The following is a 22,566-nucleotide window of genomic DNA, read 5'->3' as shown; positions in this document are numbered from 1 at the left end:
ACAGACAATATTTCAAGACTGAATCAGTGAGAAACAGATAATCTGAAAAGATCAATTAATCATATTGAAATTGAATCAATAATCAAAAAACTCTCACCAAACAAAAGTCCAATGAGATGGCTTCACAGGGGAATTCTACCAAATATATAAAGAAGAGTTAATATTTATCCTTTCAAACAACTCCAAAAAAATTGAAGAGGAGGGAACACTCCCAAATTCATTCTATGAGGCCACCCTGGAAGGAAAACCAGACAAAGATACTACAAAAAAATTACAGTGCAATATCTCTGATGAACATAGATGCAAAAACTTCAACTAGATATTAGCAAACCATATTCAATGGCACATAAAAAGGATCATACACCATGATCAACTAGGATTTACTCTAGAGATACAAGGATAGTTCAATATCTGCACATCAATCAATGTGATACACCACATTAACAAAAAAAAGAAAAATTACATGATCATCTCAATAAATTCAGCAAAAACATTTGATAAAATTCAATACTCATTCATGATAAAAATTCTCAACAAAGTTGTTACAGAGAGAACATATCTCAACATAATAAAAGCCATTTATGACAAACCCACAGCTAAGATCATATTCAATGATGAAAAACTAGAAACTTTTCCTAAAAACGTCAGGAACAAGATAAGGATGCTCACTGTTGCTATTTCTATTTAACATAGTATTGGAAGTCCTAGCCACAGCAATCACATAAGAATAAATAAAATGTATCCAAATTGAAAGGGAAGAAGTAAAACTATCACTATTTGCAGATGACATGATACTACATGTAGAAAACTCTAATGACTCTACAAAAAATATTAGAACAAATGAATTTAGTAAATTTGTTGAAAACAAGATCAATATACAGAAATCTGTTGCTTTTCTATACACTAATAATCAGAAAGAGGAAGCAATAAAACAATCCCATCACAAAAATATTTAAAACACCTAGAAATAAACTTAACCTGTTAAGTTTATTTACTCTTTCAGAGTAAAGACTCATACTCTGAAAACTATAAAACATTGATGAAGGTAATTGAAGATGATACAAAGAAATGGAAAGACATCATATGTTTATGGATTTGAAGAATTAATATTGTTAAAAAGTCCATACTACCCATAGAAATGTACATTTTAATGCAATTCCTATCAAACTATTCATGACATTTTTCACAGAACTATAATAAATAATCCTAAAATTTATATAGAGCCACAAACGACCCTGAATAGCTAAAGCAATCTTGAGAAAAAAAGAACAAAGCTGGAAGTATCACACTCTGTGACTTCAGAGTATACTACAAAGCTACAGTAATCAAATCAGTATGGCACTGGCATGAAAACAGACACATAGATCAATGGAAAAGGATAGAGAGCCCAGAAATAACCCAAGCACATATGGTCAGTTAATCTATGACAAAGGAGGCAAAAATATACAATGGGGAAAAGAGAGTCTCCTCAATAAGTAGTGTTAGGATAACTGGACAGCTGCATGTAAAAGAATGAAATTAGAACATATTCTCACACCACAAACTAAAATAAACTCAAAATGGCTTAATGACATTAATGTAAGAATGAACACTATAAAACTCCTAGAACAAAACGTAGGCAGTACTCTTTGACATAAGTCTTAGCAACATATTTTTGGATCTGTCTCCTCAGGCAGGAGAAACAAAAGCAAAAATGAACAAATGGGACGTTATTAAACTTAAATTGCACAGCGAAGGAAGCCATCAACAAAATGAAAGACAATCTACTGAATGGGAGAGGATGTTTGAAAATGACACGTTTGATAAGAGATTAATAACCAAAAGATATAAGGAGGTCATATATAGTTCAATATCAAAAAAACAACCTGATTAAAAAATATGCAGGTGACCTGAAGAGACATTTTTCTAAAGAAGATATTCAGATGGCCAATAGGCACATGACAAGATGCTTAACATCAATAATCATCAGGGAAATGCCAATCAAAACTACCATGTGAGATCACCTCACACCTATCAAAATGGCTATCATCAAAAGGACCAAAAATAACAAATGTTGTCAAAGATGTGGAGAAAAGGGAACCCTTGTACACTGCTGGCGGGAATGTAAATTGGTGCGGCCAATATGGAAAACAGTATGGAGGTTTCAGGAAAAAAATTAAAAATAGAACTACCATATGATCCAGCAATTCCATTCCTGGGTATATTCCTGAAAATGAAAGCACTAATTCAAAAAGATACATGCACCCCAATGTTCACAGCAGCATTATTTACAGTAGTCAAGATATGGAAGCAATCTAAGTGTTCATAAACAGATGAATGGAAAAGAAGATGTGGTATGGAATACTACTCAGCCATAAATATGAATAAAATTTTGCCATTTGCAGCAACACGGATGTATTTGAATAGTATTTCTTTTAGTGAAGGAAGTCAGACAGGGTAAGACAAATACTGTATTTTTTCACTTATATGTAGAACCTAAAAAATAAAGCAAACAAATGAATATAACAAAACAGAAACAGACTCATAGTATACAGAATAAACCGTGGAGACAGGGGTGCGGGGAGGGGCAAGATAGTGGAAGGGAATTTAGAGGTTCGAACTACTAGGTATAAAATAAATAAGATACAAGTACGTAATGTACAGAACAGGGAATATAGCCAATATTTTTAAATAACTTTAAATTGAATATAATCTATAAAAATATCAAGTCACTAGGTTGTACATCTAAAGCAAATATAACATTGTAAATCAACTATACTTCAAAATTTTTTTTCTCAAAAGGAAGAAACAAGCAGCTAAAGGATATACAGAATAGGATAATGTAATAATATTTATGCAGGTTTAAACTCTTTAAACAGTAATTTATATATTTTTTGGACACATGTGCATGTAGTAAAACACAAGCATTTCTGAGAATGACACGCACCCACACCGCCTTCAGAGTAGAACTTAAGGTGAAGGCAGGAAGATAAAGTGTTAGAAAGCATGGACCTGGTATCTCTAACATTTTATTTTAAAAGAAAATAAGGTATATGAATCAACATTGCAAAATGTGACAATTTATTAAATTAAATCTCAGTGGTATACATTAGGTATCAGTTTTATTATTTTCATATTTCTATATTTTAGATGTTGGATAATTACAATACTAGTTTTAATAATGATGAACTATATATCAGAAGTTGTTTGAATGTTCATAGTGTTGATCAAAAAATTCCCTTCTTGGCAATTTACTCTAAAAATAATTATTCATTAGAAGAAAAGGGGCAAAGTGTACGAAGAGAATATATGTATTTCCTGAAAGTCTCAATCTAACAGCATAATTTATAAATCACCTACCGTTAAATTTGTTTCTAACCTACCGTTAAATTTGTTCACCTCTACCGGTGAACAAATTTATATGTTCACCGGTAGAGGATCAGTTAAGTAAATTATGATATATAAACACCATGGATCATTGTGTACTATGTTTTATTAAAGCAATGTAAAAACATTGGAAAATACTAAACATACAATCTTATTAAACTAAAAGGACAAAATTCTGTTATTGCAATTATATGAAACTATAAATCCCTGCAGAAAAAAATGAAACCATTGTGTTTTAATCAGGAAGAAACACATAGAAATAACTTGAACATTAACACTCAAGGAAGTGGGGAAATTATAATGTAGACACACATGTTAAAAGCACATAAAAGTATCAATATTACAAAGTAATATGGGTGTCTCTTCTGAGTAGTGATGATCAAATTTTGGGAATAGACCCTGACACTTGGCTTCTCTGAGTTTTGATTCTACCAGGAAAGGAACAAGGCACTCAAAGCTGTTATTTGGTGAGGTAGGCTGTGACAAAGCAAGATGTTATCCTGTAGTTACAGAAATATAATTATTACCCAGAAATATGCTGAAGCTACAAGTAAAGGAAAAGGAGTAGAATATCAGTAGCAGGACAATGATTGCCTAATTTTAACAAATGGAAATGTGGAAAACCTTGAGCTGCAAAGCTGATCTGGCCCCAGGGCCTAGAGCAGAGCTAAATCATGTGACAGAGTCCACCTTGCAATTTGCTACAACTCTCCCCAGAACAGATGGCCCCATAATGTGCAGAGCCCTCCTTTCTTCTTCATGATTTATCCTAAACACAGGTGCCAAATATTATCATCAATACCCTCACAGAGGAAGAACACGTTCTTTGGCTTTCTGCCCACAACCTAGTTAAATATCAAAAGTTGTCAGAATACTCTTTAGTACAATGATTTCTATTGCTATATTCAGAGTTCCTGAAACGGAAACAAACCTCTTCTCTTGAAAAACAAATTAAGATAAAAATTGAGCTTAAAGTGGACTTAAAATTGAGGCATCTCAGACACGTTTTTGTTATTTCAACTCTGTGAAATACAAAAGCTGAAGAAACATCAATAAAATGTAAAGGAACTATGAAATTGATTTGACTTGATACAATCCTAAGTGGCAGCTTTAAGTAAGCCTTCCTCTTTCTCGTAAATTACCTTGAGCAGAGCTCTTCATGAAATAACTTGCCATTTGCTAAACTCCTGTCTTGGTGCTCTGCTTTGCTGGTGAATACCTTCCCTTAAGGTTGGGCCAATTACAGAGCACATATGTTGTTTAATATGTTTTTCTTCCTGCCAACACAAAGGTCAAATATCTGAGAAACTGTTGTTTGGATGGATTGTGTTTTCTTCTTGGGATGCCCTCAGTTACTGAAGAAGGCTTTTGAAGTCCCTGATGTTCATCTTTACGCCCCTCTTCAGGCTCCAGCTGAGCAAGTAATAAATTAGTTTCAAGGATTTTTGCATGATGTAGCAATTTCTCTAACTAGTGGCACAGTGGGTAGTAACAAAGGGATTTCCCAGCACAAACTGTTGGTTTTGCTTCAATTTGCAAAATTAATTTAGGAGAAACAGTAACTAGTTAAGGTCAATCTTAGCTTACTACAGAGCTGACAATTTAATTTTTATTAATAGATTTTCATGCAGTTTTATACTTAATTGCATAAGATTCCATTGCTTTTGACATCTCTTTGGCTAGAGTCTTTCTGACCAGAATATTTTATAGTATTCTGATCGCATTTTTACATGGTGATTTCATGTGTCCCACTGAATATCAGATTTCCACTTCCTATTTGGATACTAACTTCAACATCTTGAAATGATCAACCTGTTATAAATCCTATCTGGGAGGAGACAAAGGGAAAAATGAATAAAAGAATCAATACATTTAATATTCTTGATTAGAAGTTAACATTTCTATTGGGATATGATCCCAAATAAATTAACATTTCCATTTCCATAAATATGAACTAGGACAGCAAGAGTAGGGACACAAACTCCTGCAGGTGGTGATTTCCCATGATTGGTCTATTTTCTTACTCATTGGTACACAAACTCAGTGTTCCTGTCAGCACTGGATAGTCTTAATTATTCACTACACCTTAACATTTGGGTGTAAATGAACATGCCTGTCATTTTCTAAAGATAACTTAGTGAAGGCCCTTGAGAAATATGATTTCAAATACTATCTATGGATAAGATGTGATTACAGCCCACCCTCTCTTCCCCTTGCTAATGGAGTAGAGTGATAGCAGAGATCATCCAGAAAAGCAGGGATAATCCTACGTCATATAGATTTGACTTGATGAACATTGTGTTTTTAAAGTAGGTTTACTTTTCTGGTTCAGTTTAGTTGAGGTGAACTGTCAGATGTGTTGGTTTCCCCTTGGAGAGTGGAACCTGAACTCTGTTGGATGCCAGAATAAATGGGCCTGTCATTGCTGTATCTGTGGACCACCGTCCACAGAATTGGGCTGTATTTGTTCTTAAGTGAGAGCTAACTATACAGCATGGCTGTTCTAAATATATGAGACAATACTAATTTTTATTAATCCCATTGTTATGATAATGAAAGCACTTTCAAAATGATTTCAGCTGAACCTTTCAATAAGTTGGTGAGGCCTTCAACTTGACCATTAAAAAAGAAACAATCTGAGAAATTTTTATGATACATTAATGACCATTAAAAGATCATCTTTCTGTATAAAATGACATGCTTTTCCCTAAAGAGTTATCCCAAGGAGGATACTACTAATGATTATCAAAATGCATAGTGCTTTTAATATTTCATGTACTCTGAGATTTTTATAATTTCCACTGCAGGACTATCAACACTCTGCTTGCCAGCATTTGATTGTTTTGTTATATAAGTGGAGGAATATCCTTGTCAGGTACCCATCTGTCAAATCCCTAGGTGTGTCATGGTTTATTAGCTGTTACCATAGTCTCTAATAGGAAGAAACATTGTTGCCTAGTACAGTAATTATGCCTCCCTTACTTCTCACAGCTAAGTTCTGCTCCCTGGGCTGTGCTATTCTGGATTCCCATCATTCCCATCGAGATTAGGTACCCTAATTATATAGCAACACGTCTCACTGCCTCTGGACTGCAGTCGCCAGCCATCACTTAACTTCTCAAAGTTCAGATGCTTCACTTATTAAGGTATTCCTCACCACCTCAATAAAATTTTAAAGTATCTTTGGGCTTATTTCATAAAAATAGAAAGATTGTTTGTTCCTAGGCATTACAGAATAAATCCATTCTAACTTTTCCAACTCCCTAACGCTTCTGAGTCCTTCTTCAATGCTTTGTCAAATAAATGTACAGATTCTCTTTCTCATTTACTGTAGACTGTTGTCATGCTCAGACTTCAAGGACCCATTCCATAAAATTATTAGGTGCATTTACAGGTATTTTTGCCAACATTTTGAATCCTGAGTCATACCCTCATATGCATGAATTCTCTTCTACTTAGTTTTATCTTTTGCATCTTCTGCTCTAATACTTTTATGATCCATGACCACACATATGTACTCAGTGGCTTCTGGTTCATATTTCCAGGTGTCCTCCTTCTTTTACTTTGGAGAATTGCTTTCCAGTCCACTTATGATGTGCTGAAACCTGATTCTGGTTATTGGGCTGGAGGCAATAGGTGGGGTGGATTTCAGGAGGACAGCATTTTACTAGACACCTGCTTAGGTGAGGTCTTTGCAGGGTCTCCATGCAAAGGGGAAGCTCTGGTAAGTGGCAAGGGACTGCCTGTATCAGGCAGGAGGGGTAAGAAGAATTTAAAAAGTCAATAGTCTTGGGTTTATCCATTTGAATTTTCCCAATCTAATCAATTTTTCTGTAATGATGCTGGCATTAACATAAAAAACCTTTAGAGGCTGCTAGTTTAACATCCATGGAGGCTCTGATACCCTTATGATCATATCCCTGGACCTGATTTAATCATAATCTCCTACGTGGCTACATCATACTGGGATTTTGTTTCCTTTGGGGCTCTTTTTTACATTGTAGAGAATGCCTGGCTTTTATAATATTTTTATGTGTAGCATTAATATTAAAAATTCCATTCAAGTTTGGTAGAATTCTCCAGTGAAACCATCTGGGGCCTAGAGATTTTTTCAGGGGGAATAAATGGTAGTTATATGAACTAAATTTACTTAATACCTATGTGGCTATACAAATGATCTATTTCATATTAAGTGAGTTGTAGTAATTTGTGTTTTTCAAGAAAGGGTTTATTTCATCTAAGTTGTCAAATTTATGTGTATAGAGCTTTTCATATCTTTTTGATGTTTGTAGGTTCTGTAGCGGAATCCTCTGTTGCAGTCATAACACTGGTACACTGTGTTCTCTCTCTTTTCTGTTCAGTCTTGCTAGAGGTTTGTCAATTTCACTGATCTTTTTCGAAGAACCAGATCTTTGTTGTACTGGTTTTCTCTATCTTTTTTTGTTTTTAATTTCTTTGATTTATGCCCTTATCTTTATTATTTTTTCTCTTGCTGCTTGGTTTAGTTTTATTTTTCTCTTCTTTTCTATGTCCATGATGTGGGAGTTTAGATTATTTCCTGCTTTCCAATTTCATATTTAGGACCAGAAGTTTCCTTCTTGTCACTGCTTGTGGTGTGTCCCATAAATTTTGATATGTTGTATTTTCCTTTATGCATTTTTAATTTTTCCTCCAAGACTTCATATTTTAATTGAAGGTTGTTTATCTGTGTGTTGTTTAACTAAAAATGCTCATTAAATGAATGTATTAAGCTGCAGGTCCTGTGCTCTAGTACAGATTATGACAATTGGACCTTAAGTAATTTTGCATGATATGATGATACTAGCTAGAATTGATCTGTTGCTAGATTACAGTCCCATTAGAGAGTGATTTTTTTAAACCAGTGGTAAAGAAACATTCTTCCAGTGGCTAGATCTGTGAGCAGTATGCTTGAACATCCACTTCTTACTGAGGGAAAATCAATCATAGATATAGATAACACACTAACTCCTGGGAAATAAGGAATACCTAGGGTGGTTGGTCAGAAGCCTGAAAAAAGCAATATTGAAATAGTAAAGGAAAATAGATCTAGGAAATGTATGTGGACAGACCTACATAAATAGGCAGAAAGTCTTCAGAGCAACTCTAGTAATGCAGTCTCATGAACTGTACCCACATAGTCACTGTTCCCTTCCACCTCTTTCTAACTCTTTGGAAGAGCTCAGCCTCAGGATGCAACATCTATAGCTTGTCTAGCAATTGCCTGAACAGGCTGGGGAAGACAACCCAGAAGAACAGGGGATTTAATGCCCATGGGGAGAGTATTTTAAAATGAGAGAGAAGAGATTCTAAGGATATAGCAGGTAAATATTTTTCCCTTCCTCCTCCCAATGAACTAGACTGAGGAAATGTGATTCTACATGGCTTCTCTGGAAGACATTTCTCATGACAAACAACCAGCTGAGTTCTCATACACCTCTATAGCCAGATTGCTCTCATACTCCAAAATATTTGCTTTCCCTCCTTCTCTCCTCAACTCCTCCTTCCCCCAACTTTTCTGGCCTAAAACTGCACCTCTCAACACAGCCTTTGCACCTAAGTAATATTTATATTTAAATATATATTTCTTTCAATAAATTCATCTGTCAAAGGGATCAGTGTGAGGGATCATGAAGCCATGATACATTCTGGGAGATTTAAGGAACTGAAAGTTGGACTTCAGGGTCCTAGAATATATGCTAAATGGGAGTGGTGAGAGCTAATGTTTAATAGGCAATCACAGGGCAAATTGTCAGCGCAGGATCATTTACACCATGTAAGAATTTTAATTTTGCTATTGGGAAATAGAAATGGTGAGAGATAATATATAATGGGATAAATATCAGGTTTTATATTTTAGATATATGATAAGACAATTTATGTACCATGAAAAGAAGGATCCATACCTCCCACTGGGAACCACTGAGGGGTCTTAAGCAATGAGTACTAACATAAATTTCACTTTAGAAAAACCACAGTGACAATTATAGGAAGAATGGACATAGCTTTGGGAAGAGGCAGCAAAACTAGAGGTAAGAAGTCATTTGGACATTGTTATGATAGTCAAACCAAGAGATGACAGGAGCTTGAATGAAGGCTTAGAATGGAGAGCTGAAGAAAGGGACTGCTAAGAGAATATTAGGCAGATAATACGGAGAGATGTGTGGGACTACTCAGATACAAAGGAGAATTCTGATATGATGATCATTATCATCATTAAAACATTATAGAGAGCTTATTTTGTGTTAGCTATTACACGAAGCACTTTGCATGAATTAAAATATGTTTGTTTAATCTTGGTTTGGTGACCAGATGAATGGCAGTTCCATTCCTAATAATTCAGCATACCTGGGAAAAACAAGATTAGAGGTAAACCCCACTTACCTCACCTAATAGCAAAGTTAGACAACTTCTCTGAATCTCAGTTTTTATCAACTGGCCTATTTTGCAAAATCACTGTGATATTTAATGGAGATATAAAACAGAATACACCAAGACACATAGTAGGCACTCAAAAAAAATATCGCCTTTACTCCCTTCCTTCTGCCCTCTAATCTGAAAAATATATCTACAATTTTTTTTGGCAAAAGACTAATCATAATATTGAAATGCTAGGTTCTATTAATATTGTACCATGGTTTTCAAACTTGGGTTCATGATGGCAATTGCAGCCATTGCTACCGAATATTTTCAACTTGTTTGTGGCTAAAATTCTATGGGAACAATAAATTTAAAACTTAATACTGTGCATTTTTAGTTTGAAGCTATAGCAAAGCTACTGTAACATTATATCCCAATAGCCATAGGACCTATTTATTGTGCTTATCTTACAGATTTATCCCTTTTTTATACGTCAAAGCACAGCTTTAGTCTAAACCGCTATGTATCTAGCCTCTATGTCTTATTGTAATTGTGATTTGTGTTTAAATAAGTTATCTATCTTTTCTTCCTTCCTCCCTCCCTCCAACCCTTTGTTCCTTCCCTCCTTTCTTTCTTTCTTTCTTTTTCTTTCGTTGATTTAACATCTCATTAGCCAGGTCAGTCACTGTTATACCCACTAAACCTTTCATTTAAATTTACCAAACTGTCTGGCTGTTATAAAAATATGAGACACTATAAAGCATCCTCACTGGGTGGGTAGCACTGCTTAATTGTGCAGAGCATGGATTCAATCTCCTTGAAAGTACTTCTGCCCTGCCTGTGATAGTTTGCTATTATTGTCAAGTAAATTATGTCTGTGTCTCTAGCACTTGAAAATGTTAAGAATGCAGTACATTCGTTTTATGCTTTATTGCTGAACTGCTCATGACCTTGACCAAGGACAAACTGATAGTTTTTGCAAATAATATTCTCCCTTTGCCTACGAATCTCTGGAGGGAAGAGAAAATGTCTTGTGGGATCCCTGGGAATTATCAACTCACCTCTGAGATCGTAGCCATCCCCTCGCTGCTTTTAGCTCTTCATAAATGACCAGATTTTACAAATACAGCAAGTTTTCACTGAGATTGTTATATCTATTTTGGAACCTGACCACGTTTGTAGTATTCTGACCACAAAGTGACCAATTGGCACACTCTTATTATCACTGACTAAATCACACACATAACATTGTTCTTCTGAAAACAACCAGATCATGGAAATTTACTGAAGGCAAATTGAGTTAGCCACTCCATGACCCTTGAGGCAGACATTCCAGAGGTAATGAGGAAATTTCCAGGGGAAAGCCCATATCATAAATTGTCAGGTATTAGAAAGGAAAATAAAAGCTTGAACTCAATTATTCCTAGAGACTTCTGACCAGCAATGTTTTACTTGATACTAACTGGAAAATGTCAAGTGTAAACTATCACATCTATGTTAAAAAAAAAAATACAGGCAGCTTACCTATTTGATTAACATACTTATGTAGCTAAGATTATAGATTTAGAAGTAATAATCCTAATAACCAAATATCTCTTTGAAGAAACCTAACCTCATAATTTAACCTATTTTGATCATAGAATTATCTTCATCTTACTTTATTCCCAAATTGAAAATACTTAATCAGGTTTTTATATCAAATAATTGGTATACTTTTTATGGAAGAAAAGTACAACTGTATATACACTCTAGTTTTTATAATTATTTTGAATTAAACATTTCATCAAAATGTTTGTTTAATGAAGAGTGTCTGACTTATTAAGAACAATTTTGCTGAAGGACTATTAATCTTTCTCTGGATTCTCAATGATAGCATGAAAGAGAAAGAGAAATATAGTGGTCTTTTGGTTTGTACTAGTGTTAAACAAATAACTGTCTTATATAGGTACAGATTAAATAACTAATTGCAGATGGTACTGAATGTAGGCTAAGTTGTTTTATCTGATGAGAATTTAGCCACAATAACAAGAAGTATATTGTGTCACTGCTAAAGGAAAATTTATGTTGTTTTTTTTTTTGGTCTATAGCAATAATCCTACTACAATGTGCCAACATGAAACACTAGAGCCAATACCTACAAGGTACATTTGAGATACAGAGCGAGTGAGAACTTTTAAAATAAATAGAACAATCAGCCTGCTTTTCCTTAAGTGAACTGTGGGTAGAAACAATTCTGAGGGGAGGAAGTGGAATCACTGTGCATTTATTAATACTACCATCTTATAAAACATTTACTTCTTCCAACTGTTTAGCCTAGGATAAGAATAACTGCTAATAAATCTACCCAGCAAATAAATTAATTTTCTTGGTTTTGCAAAAGAGTTCGTAGTTTTGTTAAGAAATCAATTATATTTCCTATAATGTGTCCCTGAACATAACAGACCTTTCATACTGTAGTTCTATAATAAGTGCATTTTAATTATATTTCACTCAGGTTTATACAAGGATAATTTAAAAATATACTGTACAGTACAGTCTTCATTGTCAATGTACCACTATTAAGATGTGAAAGAAACTGAATCAGCAGAATTTTATTCTGCATGTGTCTTGTGGTATGTTTCATAATATTGTCATACCTATAAAAAGAATACAAGGACACTTAGGGGTAGGAGTGCTAGGGACTTATTAAAATAGTCATACCTATGGGCAAAATGCAGTTAGAGCTTTTACACTGCATATGCAAAAAACTGGATACTGGTATTGATGAATTACTTTCTATTAAAGATGTATTATTTCTTTTAAAGGTATATTATTTTCCTTTCAAGCTATATCATATGACCAACACTCTTATTTTAACAAGTATATTGGGACCCCATATTTCTTCAGTAAAGCCCCAAACGTAGTTTTTTAGCAGTGCAGAAAAAGACCTTTTTTAATTTAAGAAAGGTTATGACACAAAATCCATTTCAGAACTGAGCTGTAAAAACTTACAGGACCACACAGCAAAGGAAACCATAAACAAGACGAAAAGACAACACTCAGAATGGGAGAAAATATTTGCAAATGAAGCAACTGACAAAGGATTAATCTCCAAAATATACAAGCAGCTCATGCAGCTCAATATCAAAAAAACAAACAACCCAAACAAAAAAGGGGCGGAAGACCTAAACAGACATTTCTCCAAGGAAGACATACAGATAGCTAAAGGCACATGAAAAGATGCTCAACGACACTAATTATTAAAGAAATGCAAATCGAAACTGCAATGAGGTTATCACCTCATACCGGTCAGAATGGCCATCATCAAAAAATCTACGAACAATAAATGCTGGAGAGGGTGTGGAGAAATGGGAACCCTCATTTCACTGTTGGGAATGCAAACTGATACAGCCACTATGGAAAACAGTACGGAGGATCCTTAAAAAACTAAAAATAGAGCTACCATATGACGCAGCAATCCCACTACTGGGCACATATGCTGAGAAAACCATAATTCAAAAAGACACATACACCCAAATGTTCATTGCAGCACTATTTACAATAGCCAGGACATGGAAGCAACCTAAATGTCCATCAACAGATGAACTGATAAAGAAGATGTGGTACATGTACACAATGGAATATTACTCAGCCATTAAAAGGAATGAAATTGGGTCATTCGTAGAGACATGCATGGACCTAGAGACTGTCATAGAGAGTGAAGTAAGTCAGAAAGAGAAAAACAAATATCATATATTAACCCATATATGTGGAACCTAGAAAAATGGCACAGATGAACCTATTTACAAAGCAGAAATAGAGACACAGACTTAGAGAACAAACATATGGATACCAAGGGGGAAAGGGGGCGGGGGTGGGATGAATTGGGAGATTGGGATTGACATATATACACTACTATGTATAAAATAGATAACTAATGAGAACCTGCTGTATAGCACTAGGAACTCTACTCAATGCTTGTGGTGATCTAAATAGGAAGGAAATCCAAAAAACAGGGGATAAATATGGATACCTAAAATATAGCTTAGGAAGAAAAAGGTGTAGGATAAAAGGAAAATTCTCTGCACCTCAATGGAAGTGCTTAACCCTGGGAACAGAGCCGGGCTGTGGAGAATTCTAAGAAATGTGTGGCAGTGACTCACGCTTCATCCCTGCCTTCCCATCGTCAAGGTGTTTCAGTTAGGATTGTTATAGAAAGAAAGCTCAGTACCTGCTCAGACTGCTGTGTGGTAGAGTTGGGGTAAATACACATATCTTCAAAAAAAAAAAAAAAAGAGGTGATACATGTATACATACCGCTGATTCACTTCACTGTACAGCAGCAGAAACTAACAAAACATTATAAAGCAACTATACCCCAATTAAAAAAAAATTTACAGAACCATATGAGCAAGTTTAAATCAAGGATATATGGAAGGGCCAGGAAAAGTATACTATAGCTTTTTAGGTAGTGCAGGGGAGTGGCATAAGACACAGTTTGACAAAAATCTTTCCTTTTGGCTACCTTAATGGTACATATACTAGCACATAGGAGCTTAGGGGAAAAAAGAAATTTAGCTTATTCACTTGTGCAGAAAAAATATTTCTTTGGTTTTGTAATTATGTCAAAGTGCATGTAGGTCTGGCCCCTGCATTAAGGAATAATCTAGAAAGCCATCTCTTCACTTATCAGCAGGGCCTATTCTCTTGGATTCTGTGTGAAGGTCTCCCTGTTCAAAATCCCATCCAATTATTTTCCTCTTGGCAAGAGGTGAAACTGTTTTCAGTGTCGATGGACCTAGGTTCCTGGTGATCATAAGCAAGGAAAGGGAGGGTTTTACAGACAAAACAGGGTTATACGCAACGTGCTCGTATTCTGTGTATATGAGATCAGGTCACTGACTGGGAAGGAAAGAAAATCCTAAGCATTATCTTCAAAGATTTTGTTCAGCTGCATCCTAAACTAATCTCATCAAGATCTCTGGAGGTGGGCCTCAAGTATCAGTAGTTTTCACAGCTCCCCAGGGGATGTAAATAGCCAAGGTTACTTACCATTGGGTATTACGTCCTTACCCATGTCATATCAACTAAAATATAAAAATGACTTTAAAAATCCTTTTCATTACCATAATTTGATTTCCAGGTAATTCTTATGTACACTTAAGGGTGAGAACCTGCATTTACTGATTCCAAAGATAGACAAGCCTTCCCAAGGACAGACAGGACATGCAACGTGTCTCACCTTTGGCAGAGCAGGGTAGAAAGAAGTGGCTGCCATATAAATGGGTAAGAAAAAGTTAACTAACATTCTAATACATTCTTTTTTTTTTTTTTTTTTTTTTTTGCGGTACGCAGGCCTCTCACTGTTGGGGCCTCTCCTACTGCGGAGCACAGGCTCCGGACGCGCAGGCTCAGCGGCCATGGCTCACTGGGCCCAGCCGCTCCGCGGCATGTGGGATCTTCCCAGACTGGAGCACGAACCCGCGTACCCTGTATCGGCAGGCGGACTCTAAACCACTGCGCCACCAGGGAAGCCCCTAATACATTCTTAAAGGTCGAATGTTGCCAACCTGTTAGTTTGGATGTTCTGGGGCCTCAAACAAGGGTAGTTCATACTTCCTTGAAAGCACTTTGTGTGTCTACCAAATACTCATTTAGTACAATGCATAACACTAGAAAAAGTTCATTAATTTTGGATGTTGTTATTGGGTGAGTGGGAGACAAAAGAAGGAAACCAATTCAAATGATTATTAGGCATATCTTTTTGCTATCATTAACATTATTGTCTATTATAATATTATGTGAATCATATCATTCCATGATTTTGGTGTTTGCTATTTTATATTATGACAACTTCAGGCAGCAGAGTTAGAGGTACCTGCCTTACCAAAGGAAGAATACTGACTTTTTGTTAAAACACTAATTTTTTAGAGCAGTTTTAGGTTCACAGAAAAATTGAGGGGGAAGTACAGAGATTTCCCATATATTCCAGGTCCTCACACATGCATAGCTTCCCCCATCGTCAAAATCACTCACCGGATTAGTAAGGATGAACCTACACTGATATATGATAATCACCCAAAGTTTATAGTTTACATTATGAATTGATCTTGGTGTTGTACATTCTATGGGTTTGGACAAATGTATAATTATCTTTATCCATCATTATAGCATCATACAGAGTATTTTCATGCCCTAAAAATCCTCTGTGCTCTATTCATCCCTTACCACCCCGCCCCCCTCCACCTCTGCCTCCCCACATACAACCTCTGGCAGTCACTGACCTTTTTACTGTCTTCGTAACTTTGCCTTTTCCTGAATGCCATATAGATGGAATTCTCCAGTATATAGTCTTTTCAGATTGGCTTTTTTCACATAGTAATATGCATTTAATATTCCTCTATGTCTTTTCATGGCTTGGTAGCTCATTTATACTTACTGTTCAACAATATTCCACTGTCTGAACTGTATCATAGTTTAGTTATCCATTCAGCTACTGAAGGACACCTTGGTGGCTCCTAAGTTTTAGCAGTTATGAAAAAAGCTTGTATAAACATCTGTGTACAGGTTTTTGTGTACATGACAGTTTTCAACTCCTCTGGGCAAATACCAAGGACAGAGATTGCTGGATCATATGGTAAGAGCATGTTTAACTTTGTAAGAAAATACCAAACTGTCTTCCAAAGTGGCTGCACCATTTTGCATTCCTACCAGCAGTGAATGAGCGTTCCTCTTGCTGCACATCCCCATGAGCATTTGGGACTGTTAGTCTTCTGAATTTCAGTCATCTAATAAGTGTATAGTGATATCTCACTGTTGTTTTAATTTGCAATTCCCTAATGACGTGTGACGTGGAGCATCTTTTTATGTATTTGACATCTGTATATCTTCTTTGAGACGTATTGCCTTTTGTTTAAACTATTTTGATTCCAATTCACCTTGAAAGGAATTAGAGATACTACAAATATTTCTAAGTATGCATGGACTAGGTTCCCTGATACCATATTCTACAATGGATCTTTGTCAGTTTACAAGTCATACAGTGAGTGAAATGATTGTTTACTATTTTAATTGCAACACATATGTTGTGATTTGGCCTTATAACCAGTTAATTATCACCTGAATTAATTCTGGGACTCATTAGTATAGTTTCAAAGGAATTGCTGTATTGTTTTTTTAACATGTCACTTCTCTAGTGGTGAGTGAAATCATTTAACATAGCATCTGGCAGTAAGACCTTCCTTTTAAGAAGGCTAAAATAATTTTTTCCCATTGTGTTACACTTACGTGATAAGAAAGGGAAATTTACATATACACAAATGGATTACCCTAAAGAAAAATCTCTCTCTCTCTGTCACACACACACACACATACACACACACACACACTACGCCCATACAATGTTATACCAGCATATATATTGTTTGAGCTAAAACTTCCTTAACACAGAATTTTGGTAGTATTATTTCTGCCATCAGTATACGATATTTAGAGATGGCGAGATGTGACAAAATCATCCGACAGTAAGTTCTAGTTCTTCACACTTACTGCATCTGGGAGACAGGTTTGAATTAATCTTGAGTACCTTGACTGGTATGAAATAAATCTTCAGAATAAAACTGAATCGACTGTGTCTGCGTTTTTGCAAAAGTCTTTTCAAAATGAAATTTAACATTTTTCCCCTCTCCCAGGGGTAGCAGTTTACTGCTGGCTATCATTGCTGTTTAATGAAACTTAGAGCTTTCAAATAGAGAAACTAATTACTATATAATTTCAAGAGGTTTTCATTTTCCCTTCCATTTCCCTTCCCCCTCCACTCCCATCCCATATATGCAGGGTGGGAGAATAGAGTTATGTTCATTTATACTGAATAGAAACACATTCTCGCAATAAAGTATTTTCATAAAGAGCAAAGATAAGTAACTGAGAAGAGCTGTGTTTAATTATCAGTTTCTGAGAAACCTAGGCTTGGGTCAACTCAGGGAAGGAAGCGAATGACATGGGAGTCTGCCCCTCTGGGCTCCCATATGACACTTTAACTAGCAGAAAGCAAATATACCCTGGGTTTCTTTGAGCTGACAATTTAAATTCTAATTCTGGCTACTCTTCTTTGAAAAACAGGAGGCACCCAACTTGGGCCCAGCTTGTAATTGGACCTAAGTCATAGTTTCTGCCTGTAATTATGTCCCCAAAGTCAGATGGTTTGAAATGGGGGCCGAGACATGTTTTTAGCTTAAGTGTAGGCTTATATATTTGGAATAAAAAATGTTGTTTAATTTCTCTTTTAAATATTTTAACATATTTTAGCTTTAAATATTTAAAACAGAACTGTTAAATTATAATGATTAGTACATTGGAATCAGAGGTGAGAGGTGTGAAGAATAAACATAGAAAAATAAAAAAACAAACTAACCAAAACAGCAACTGTTACTAGAAATCAGTTATTATTAGAGAGGGAAATGGGCACAGGACTTGGTTAATATCTGGATACTACAGACTGGAAAACCATGCTGAAAAAGTTTATGCTTGGAATGGCAGGCTGGAGGCTTTTCATGTATGCTGGTGGGTACTCCAGCTTAGCAATTAATTTCATTAATATTAGATCACACTAAGAAAAATGGATGGTCAGTTGCCACCAGTAGATATTCCAAGTTCTAATTTTAATCCATTCTGATAGGTTAGGGAAGGATTCTGACAAAACCTCAGAAAGAGACTTCCTCCATATCATTTAGAAAATCCCACAAATCTAAATATATCCTACAGTAAAGTACGGGAAAGTGTCAAGTGTCAAGGGGAAAATAGGTAATTAACATAGAGGTAACAAAAAAAAAGAGAATAGAGGTCACATACTGTCTTAGAATTCAAGCAGGTGTTGTCATATATTCTTATTTGTTGTTGCTGTTGTTGTAGTTATTGCCCTTAATTTAATGCCCAGTGCGTACTCATTAAGAAATAATAGTACTGTTTTCCTCTCTCTGAAGTTCAGGATTTTAACTTCTAGGGAGGCAAAACTAGGTGAGCAACTGACCATCAAAGAAATTCTCCAAGGCAGGAATAAGGTTTATATCTTTATCTCTAGAATTATTAATGAATGTTATTAATGAATGTTCCCTTCTGAAGGGGTTTACCAGGGTTGCATCATATGTGAAGACAATAAAAATAATAATTCTTTCATTGGCATGGTGGATTTATGTATTTTCACATACATTCTCTCATTTGAGTCTAATGGCTGAGGCCACTGTTAAAAGAAGTGACACTAGAAAGATGTGTGTATACCTTAGTGTTAAAGCCAAATAACAGTCAGAGAGAGTGATTCGATTCCTTAAATTTAGTTAAATAGAAACTAAGAATCTAATCTCTTCCAAATACCTGGGACTGAGAGTATTTCAACTCTAATCCACATTAGATCACAACATATCGCAATACACAGTACATCAGTGTATTAACCTAAAGGGAAATATCATGACTTAAAGTCCTGCTTATTCTGAGTCTTCAGACTCTCAGATCAGTAGTCTTCTTACAGTCTTACTTTTATCTTTTAAAAAAGTCTTACCCAAGACTGTTCTGATTGCTAAAAATATTGAATCTCCTCTATATCTCATTTCTTTTCAAAAAAGAAATACAAGAGAAATCACTGTTGTCATATTCTGTATGAAAATATGCATATCAATAACAACTTAGCCTGTTTTAACTTACTGCCTATTTATACATTTAGCAATATAATTCATATAAAGTCTTTCTATTTGAAATATAAAATTTATGGGACTCTTGACAGTTTTGGATGTTTACATGAGTGATTTTACATGAGTAAAGAGAATGTCCTTACTTTTCAGCAAGATGAACTTTACTTAAGATTTGCATTCAATGTGTTTAATATTGAAATTTGAGAGCTAAACAAGGATTAAAGTTTCCTGGAAGGGATAAATTATCAGTCACCAAATCAAAAATATTTCACACTGATAAGAAAACTATAAAAGCAAAAGAGATTAAATAAGGTTTCTGAGCCAGACTTTTTCTTGGAATTGGACCACCTATTAAGGATATAATCATTTGCCAGCCACAACACAACATAAACGTTAGCAGTGTGACAAACGCTTGTGTATCTTACTTCCAAATACTTAGGTTTTCAATCTAGGCTATTGAAACAATAAAACATTGTTTTAAAACAATGACCATTAAAACAATTACCACCGCTGTGGCCTCTCCCGTTGCGAAGCACAGGCTCCGGACGCGCAGGCCCAGCGGCCATGGCTCACAGGCCCAGCCGCTCTGCGGCATGTGGGATCCTCCCGGACCAGGGCACAAACCCGCGTCCCCTGCATCGGCAGGCGGACTCTCAACCACTGCGCCACCAGGGAAGCCCCCAACAAAGGGTTTTAATGAAAGAGATGCCACTTCTATAGAGATACAAGTAAGTAAAATAGTGTGCGGAAAGTTCTTTGAATTGAATATTGTTTGAATTGAATAAATGGAAGAAACGGTGTGAAATTGCAATATAAATCTCAACAATATAGTTTATCATTTCCATCTGGGGAGACTGGAAAAATAAATCCCATACAGGTGAAACGAGTTGGTCTGAAGTCTGCTAACAAATGAGCAGAAACTTAAGGCTTTGGTTTCTGGACTACGAGCTTGTGGCCAAACCATAATCCATTCCCATTTTGTACACCCACTTACATCACTGCTATCTCATAAAAAAGTATATTATTCTTCCATAGAGTCCTTGGATGTAGCACTAGCGTAAATCAAATATTCCCTGGTTTCCGCTCTTCTTTTGAAATGAAATTCTTCGGCTGAGCAGAATAAAACAACCTCTTAATCAACTAGGCATTTGAGGGAGGCTGGACCAAAGAGAAAGTAAAGGTTAGGAGAGAAGTAAGGGGACTAAACTTGACATTATCCTGTCTATACCACCCATGTGGCACAACTCTGGAGGAGGGCAGGCACTGTTGCAACTAAAACCTCAGACACCAGATGTTTACTCTTCTTTCACAAAATTTGCAGTTTGAGCAATTCTGGTTCAGAATATCTGCTAATTTCCTACTTCTCACTAGCTAGAAGGCTATTTTGACCAGTGATAGTCTCCATAGGCTTTAGAGAAGAGAGAAACTACAAACACTGAAAATGTCTAACAGTCATTCTGCACGTACCTCCACTAATTTAGACGTGTGGGCTACAAAGCAACACATACTATTTTTATATCTACAATCATACACAAGGTCCCTTTCAATGTACCCGAGATTAGTCTGCAGTACCTGACCATCCCATATAAGTCACCTAAAATCAGTGTTGCCCCCGTCTAAACAGGTCATTCAGGCCTAAAGAAGTTTTCTCATTATCTCTTCATATTTGTGGTAGAGGCTGAGGGGGCAACCAACTCTTCAAGGAAGAACTTGCTGCTCCAGCTGCTGGGAGCACTGACAGTAGAGACTGTCAGCGCCTTCAGGGACTGTCTCAGCTGCAGAGACCTGCCCTATTCAAGCTCACACCCCTTCCTGGGGTGACCCATGAGTAACGACTAAACAACGTGGGTATATAAAAGCTTGGTCATCTCAGGCCAACTCAGGACAGCTCCGAAGGAACATTCCAAGTCCAGGACTCCCCAGGCTGACACTGTACAGTAGCTTCACTTTACCCATGGCCCACTCCTGCCTTCTTCCCTTTCCTTCCAGGGGTGTTAGTGAATCCTTAGCTGCATGCTCAGCTCTCTCCAAATCTATTTCCTAGGAAGACCTGCCGATGACTATATCTCACCATCTTTTAATTTATCTCAAGGTCCTTGGGCTAGGATGTACTTTCAATAGCAATTAGTTACAGCTTCTAGATAGGAAATCAACCTAAGCATGCTTGTCTAAGCACCTCTGTCCATCGCCCTAAGATGATTCAAAACATGTCCGGTAGAATATAAAAATACGAGAAAATATGCACCATAGATAGATTCCAGAGATTAGTGACAAGTACAAATTGTTATCTTAGCATAAAATAATAATAAAACACGTGATCATAATTCAGAAATACAAGGAAGAAATATAACAATACTAACATCCAATGTTACATATTAACTTTACTATTGATAGAGAAACACCATATTATTATATTACAGTTGCAGAAAAATCATTAAACATATTCTTACATTGATTTTTAATTTAAACAATTATAAATGAGAAACAGAAAGGAAATTCTTTAATTTGATAAAATACATTTATTAAGACCATAAAGAAAACAGCTTATATAACTGTGGAACTTTAGAAATATTTACATTAAAACTAAAGACAAGTCAATTGTATTAGTTTTGTATTGCTATATAACAAATTATCATAAACTCAGTGGCTTAAAACAATAATCCTGTATTAGCTCATGGTTTTGTAACTCACCATGTTTATTGAAGATTTACATTTTAAAAGTTAACATCATTCTATTATTATTTTAAATAATCAATTAAAAATATAGTAAGTGAAAAAGGTATGAGTCACAATAATAAATATATATACTAACTGGGAAATAAAACATGGAGAAATGTACAAAATGCTATTTATGAACATGAAAAATCTATAATCTGGAACATATGTCATTTTTGTAGATAAGAAGACTTGGCCTCAAATTATTTATATTTTATGAAACTAGGATCAAACCTTCAGTTTTCCATGGACATGAAAAAATTATTTTCAAATTCATTTAGAGAATTCAAGTTCAAATATCATTAAAGACTGGACTGAAACTAAAAGAGTCCTACTTCCTCTTTGGAAGAACATAATATGAGCACACCTTTTAATAAGAAACTGGTAAATATTTCAATACAAAAATAAGTAGGTAATTAAAAGAAGAAGAAATAAGACAGGCCTA

The sequence above is a fragment of the Orcinus orca genome, chromosome 9 (genome assembly GCF_937001465.1).
Source record: "Orcinus orca chromosome 9, mOrcOrc1.1, whole genome shotgun sequence".
NCBI classification, from domain to species: Eukaryota; Metazoa; Chordata; class Mammalia; order Artiodactyla; family Delphinidae; genus Orcinus; species Orcinus orca.
This window is presented reverse-complemented; position numbering follows the sequence as displayed.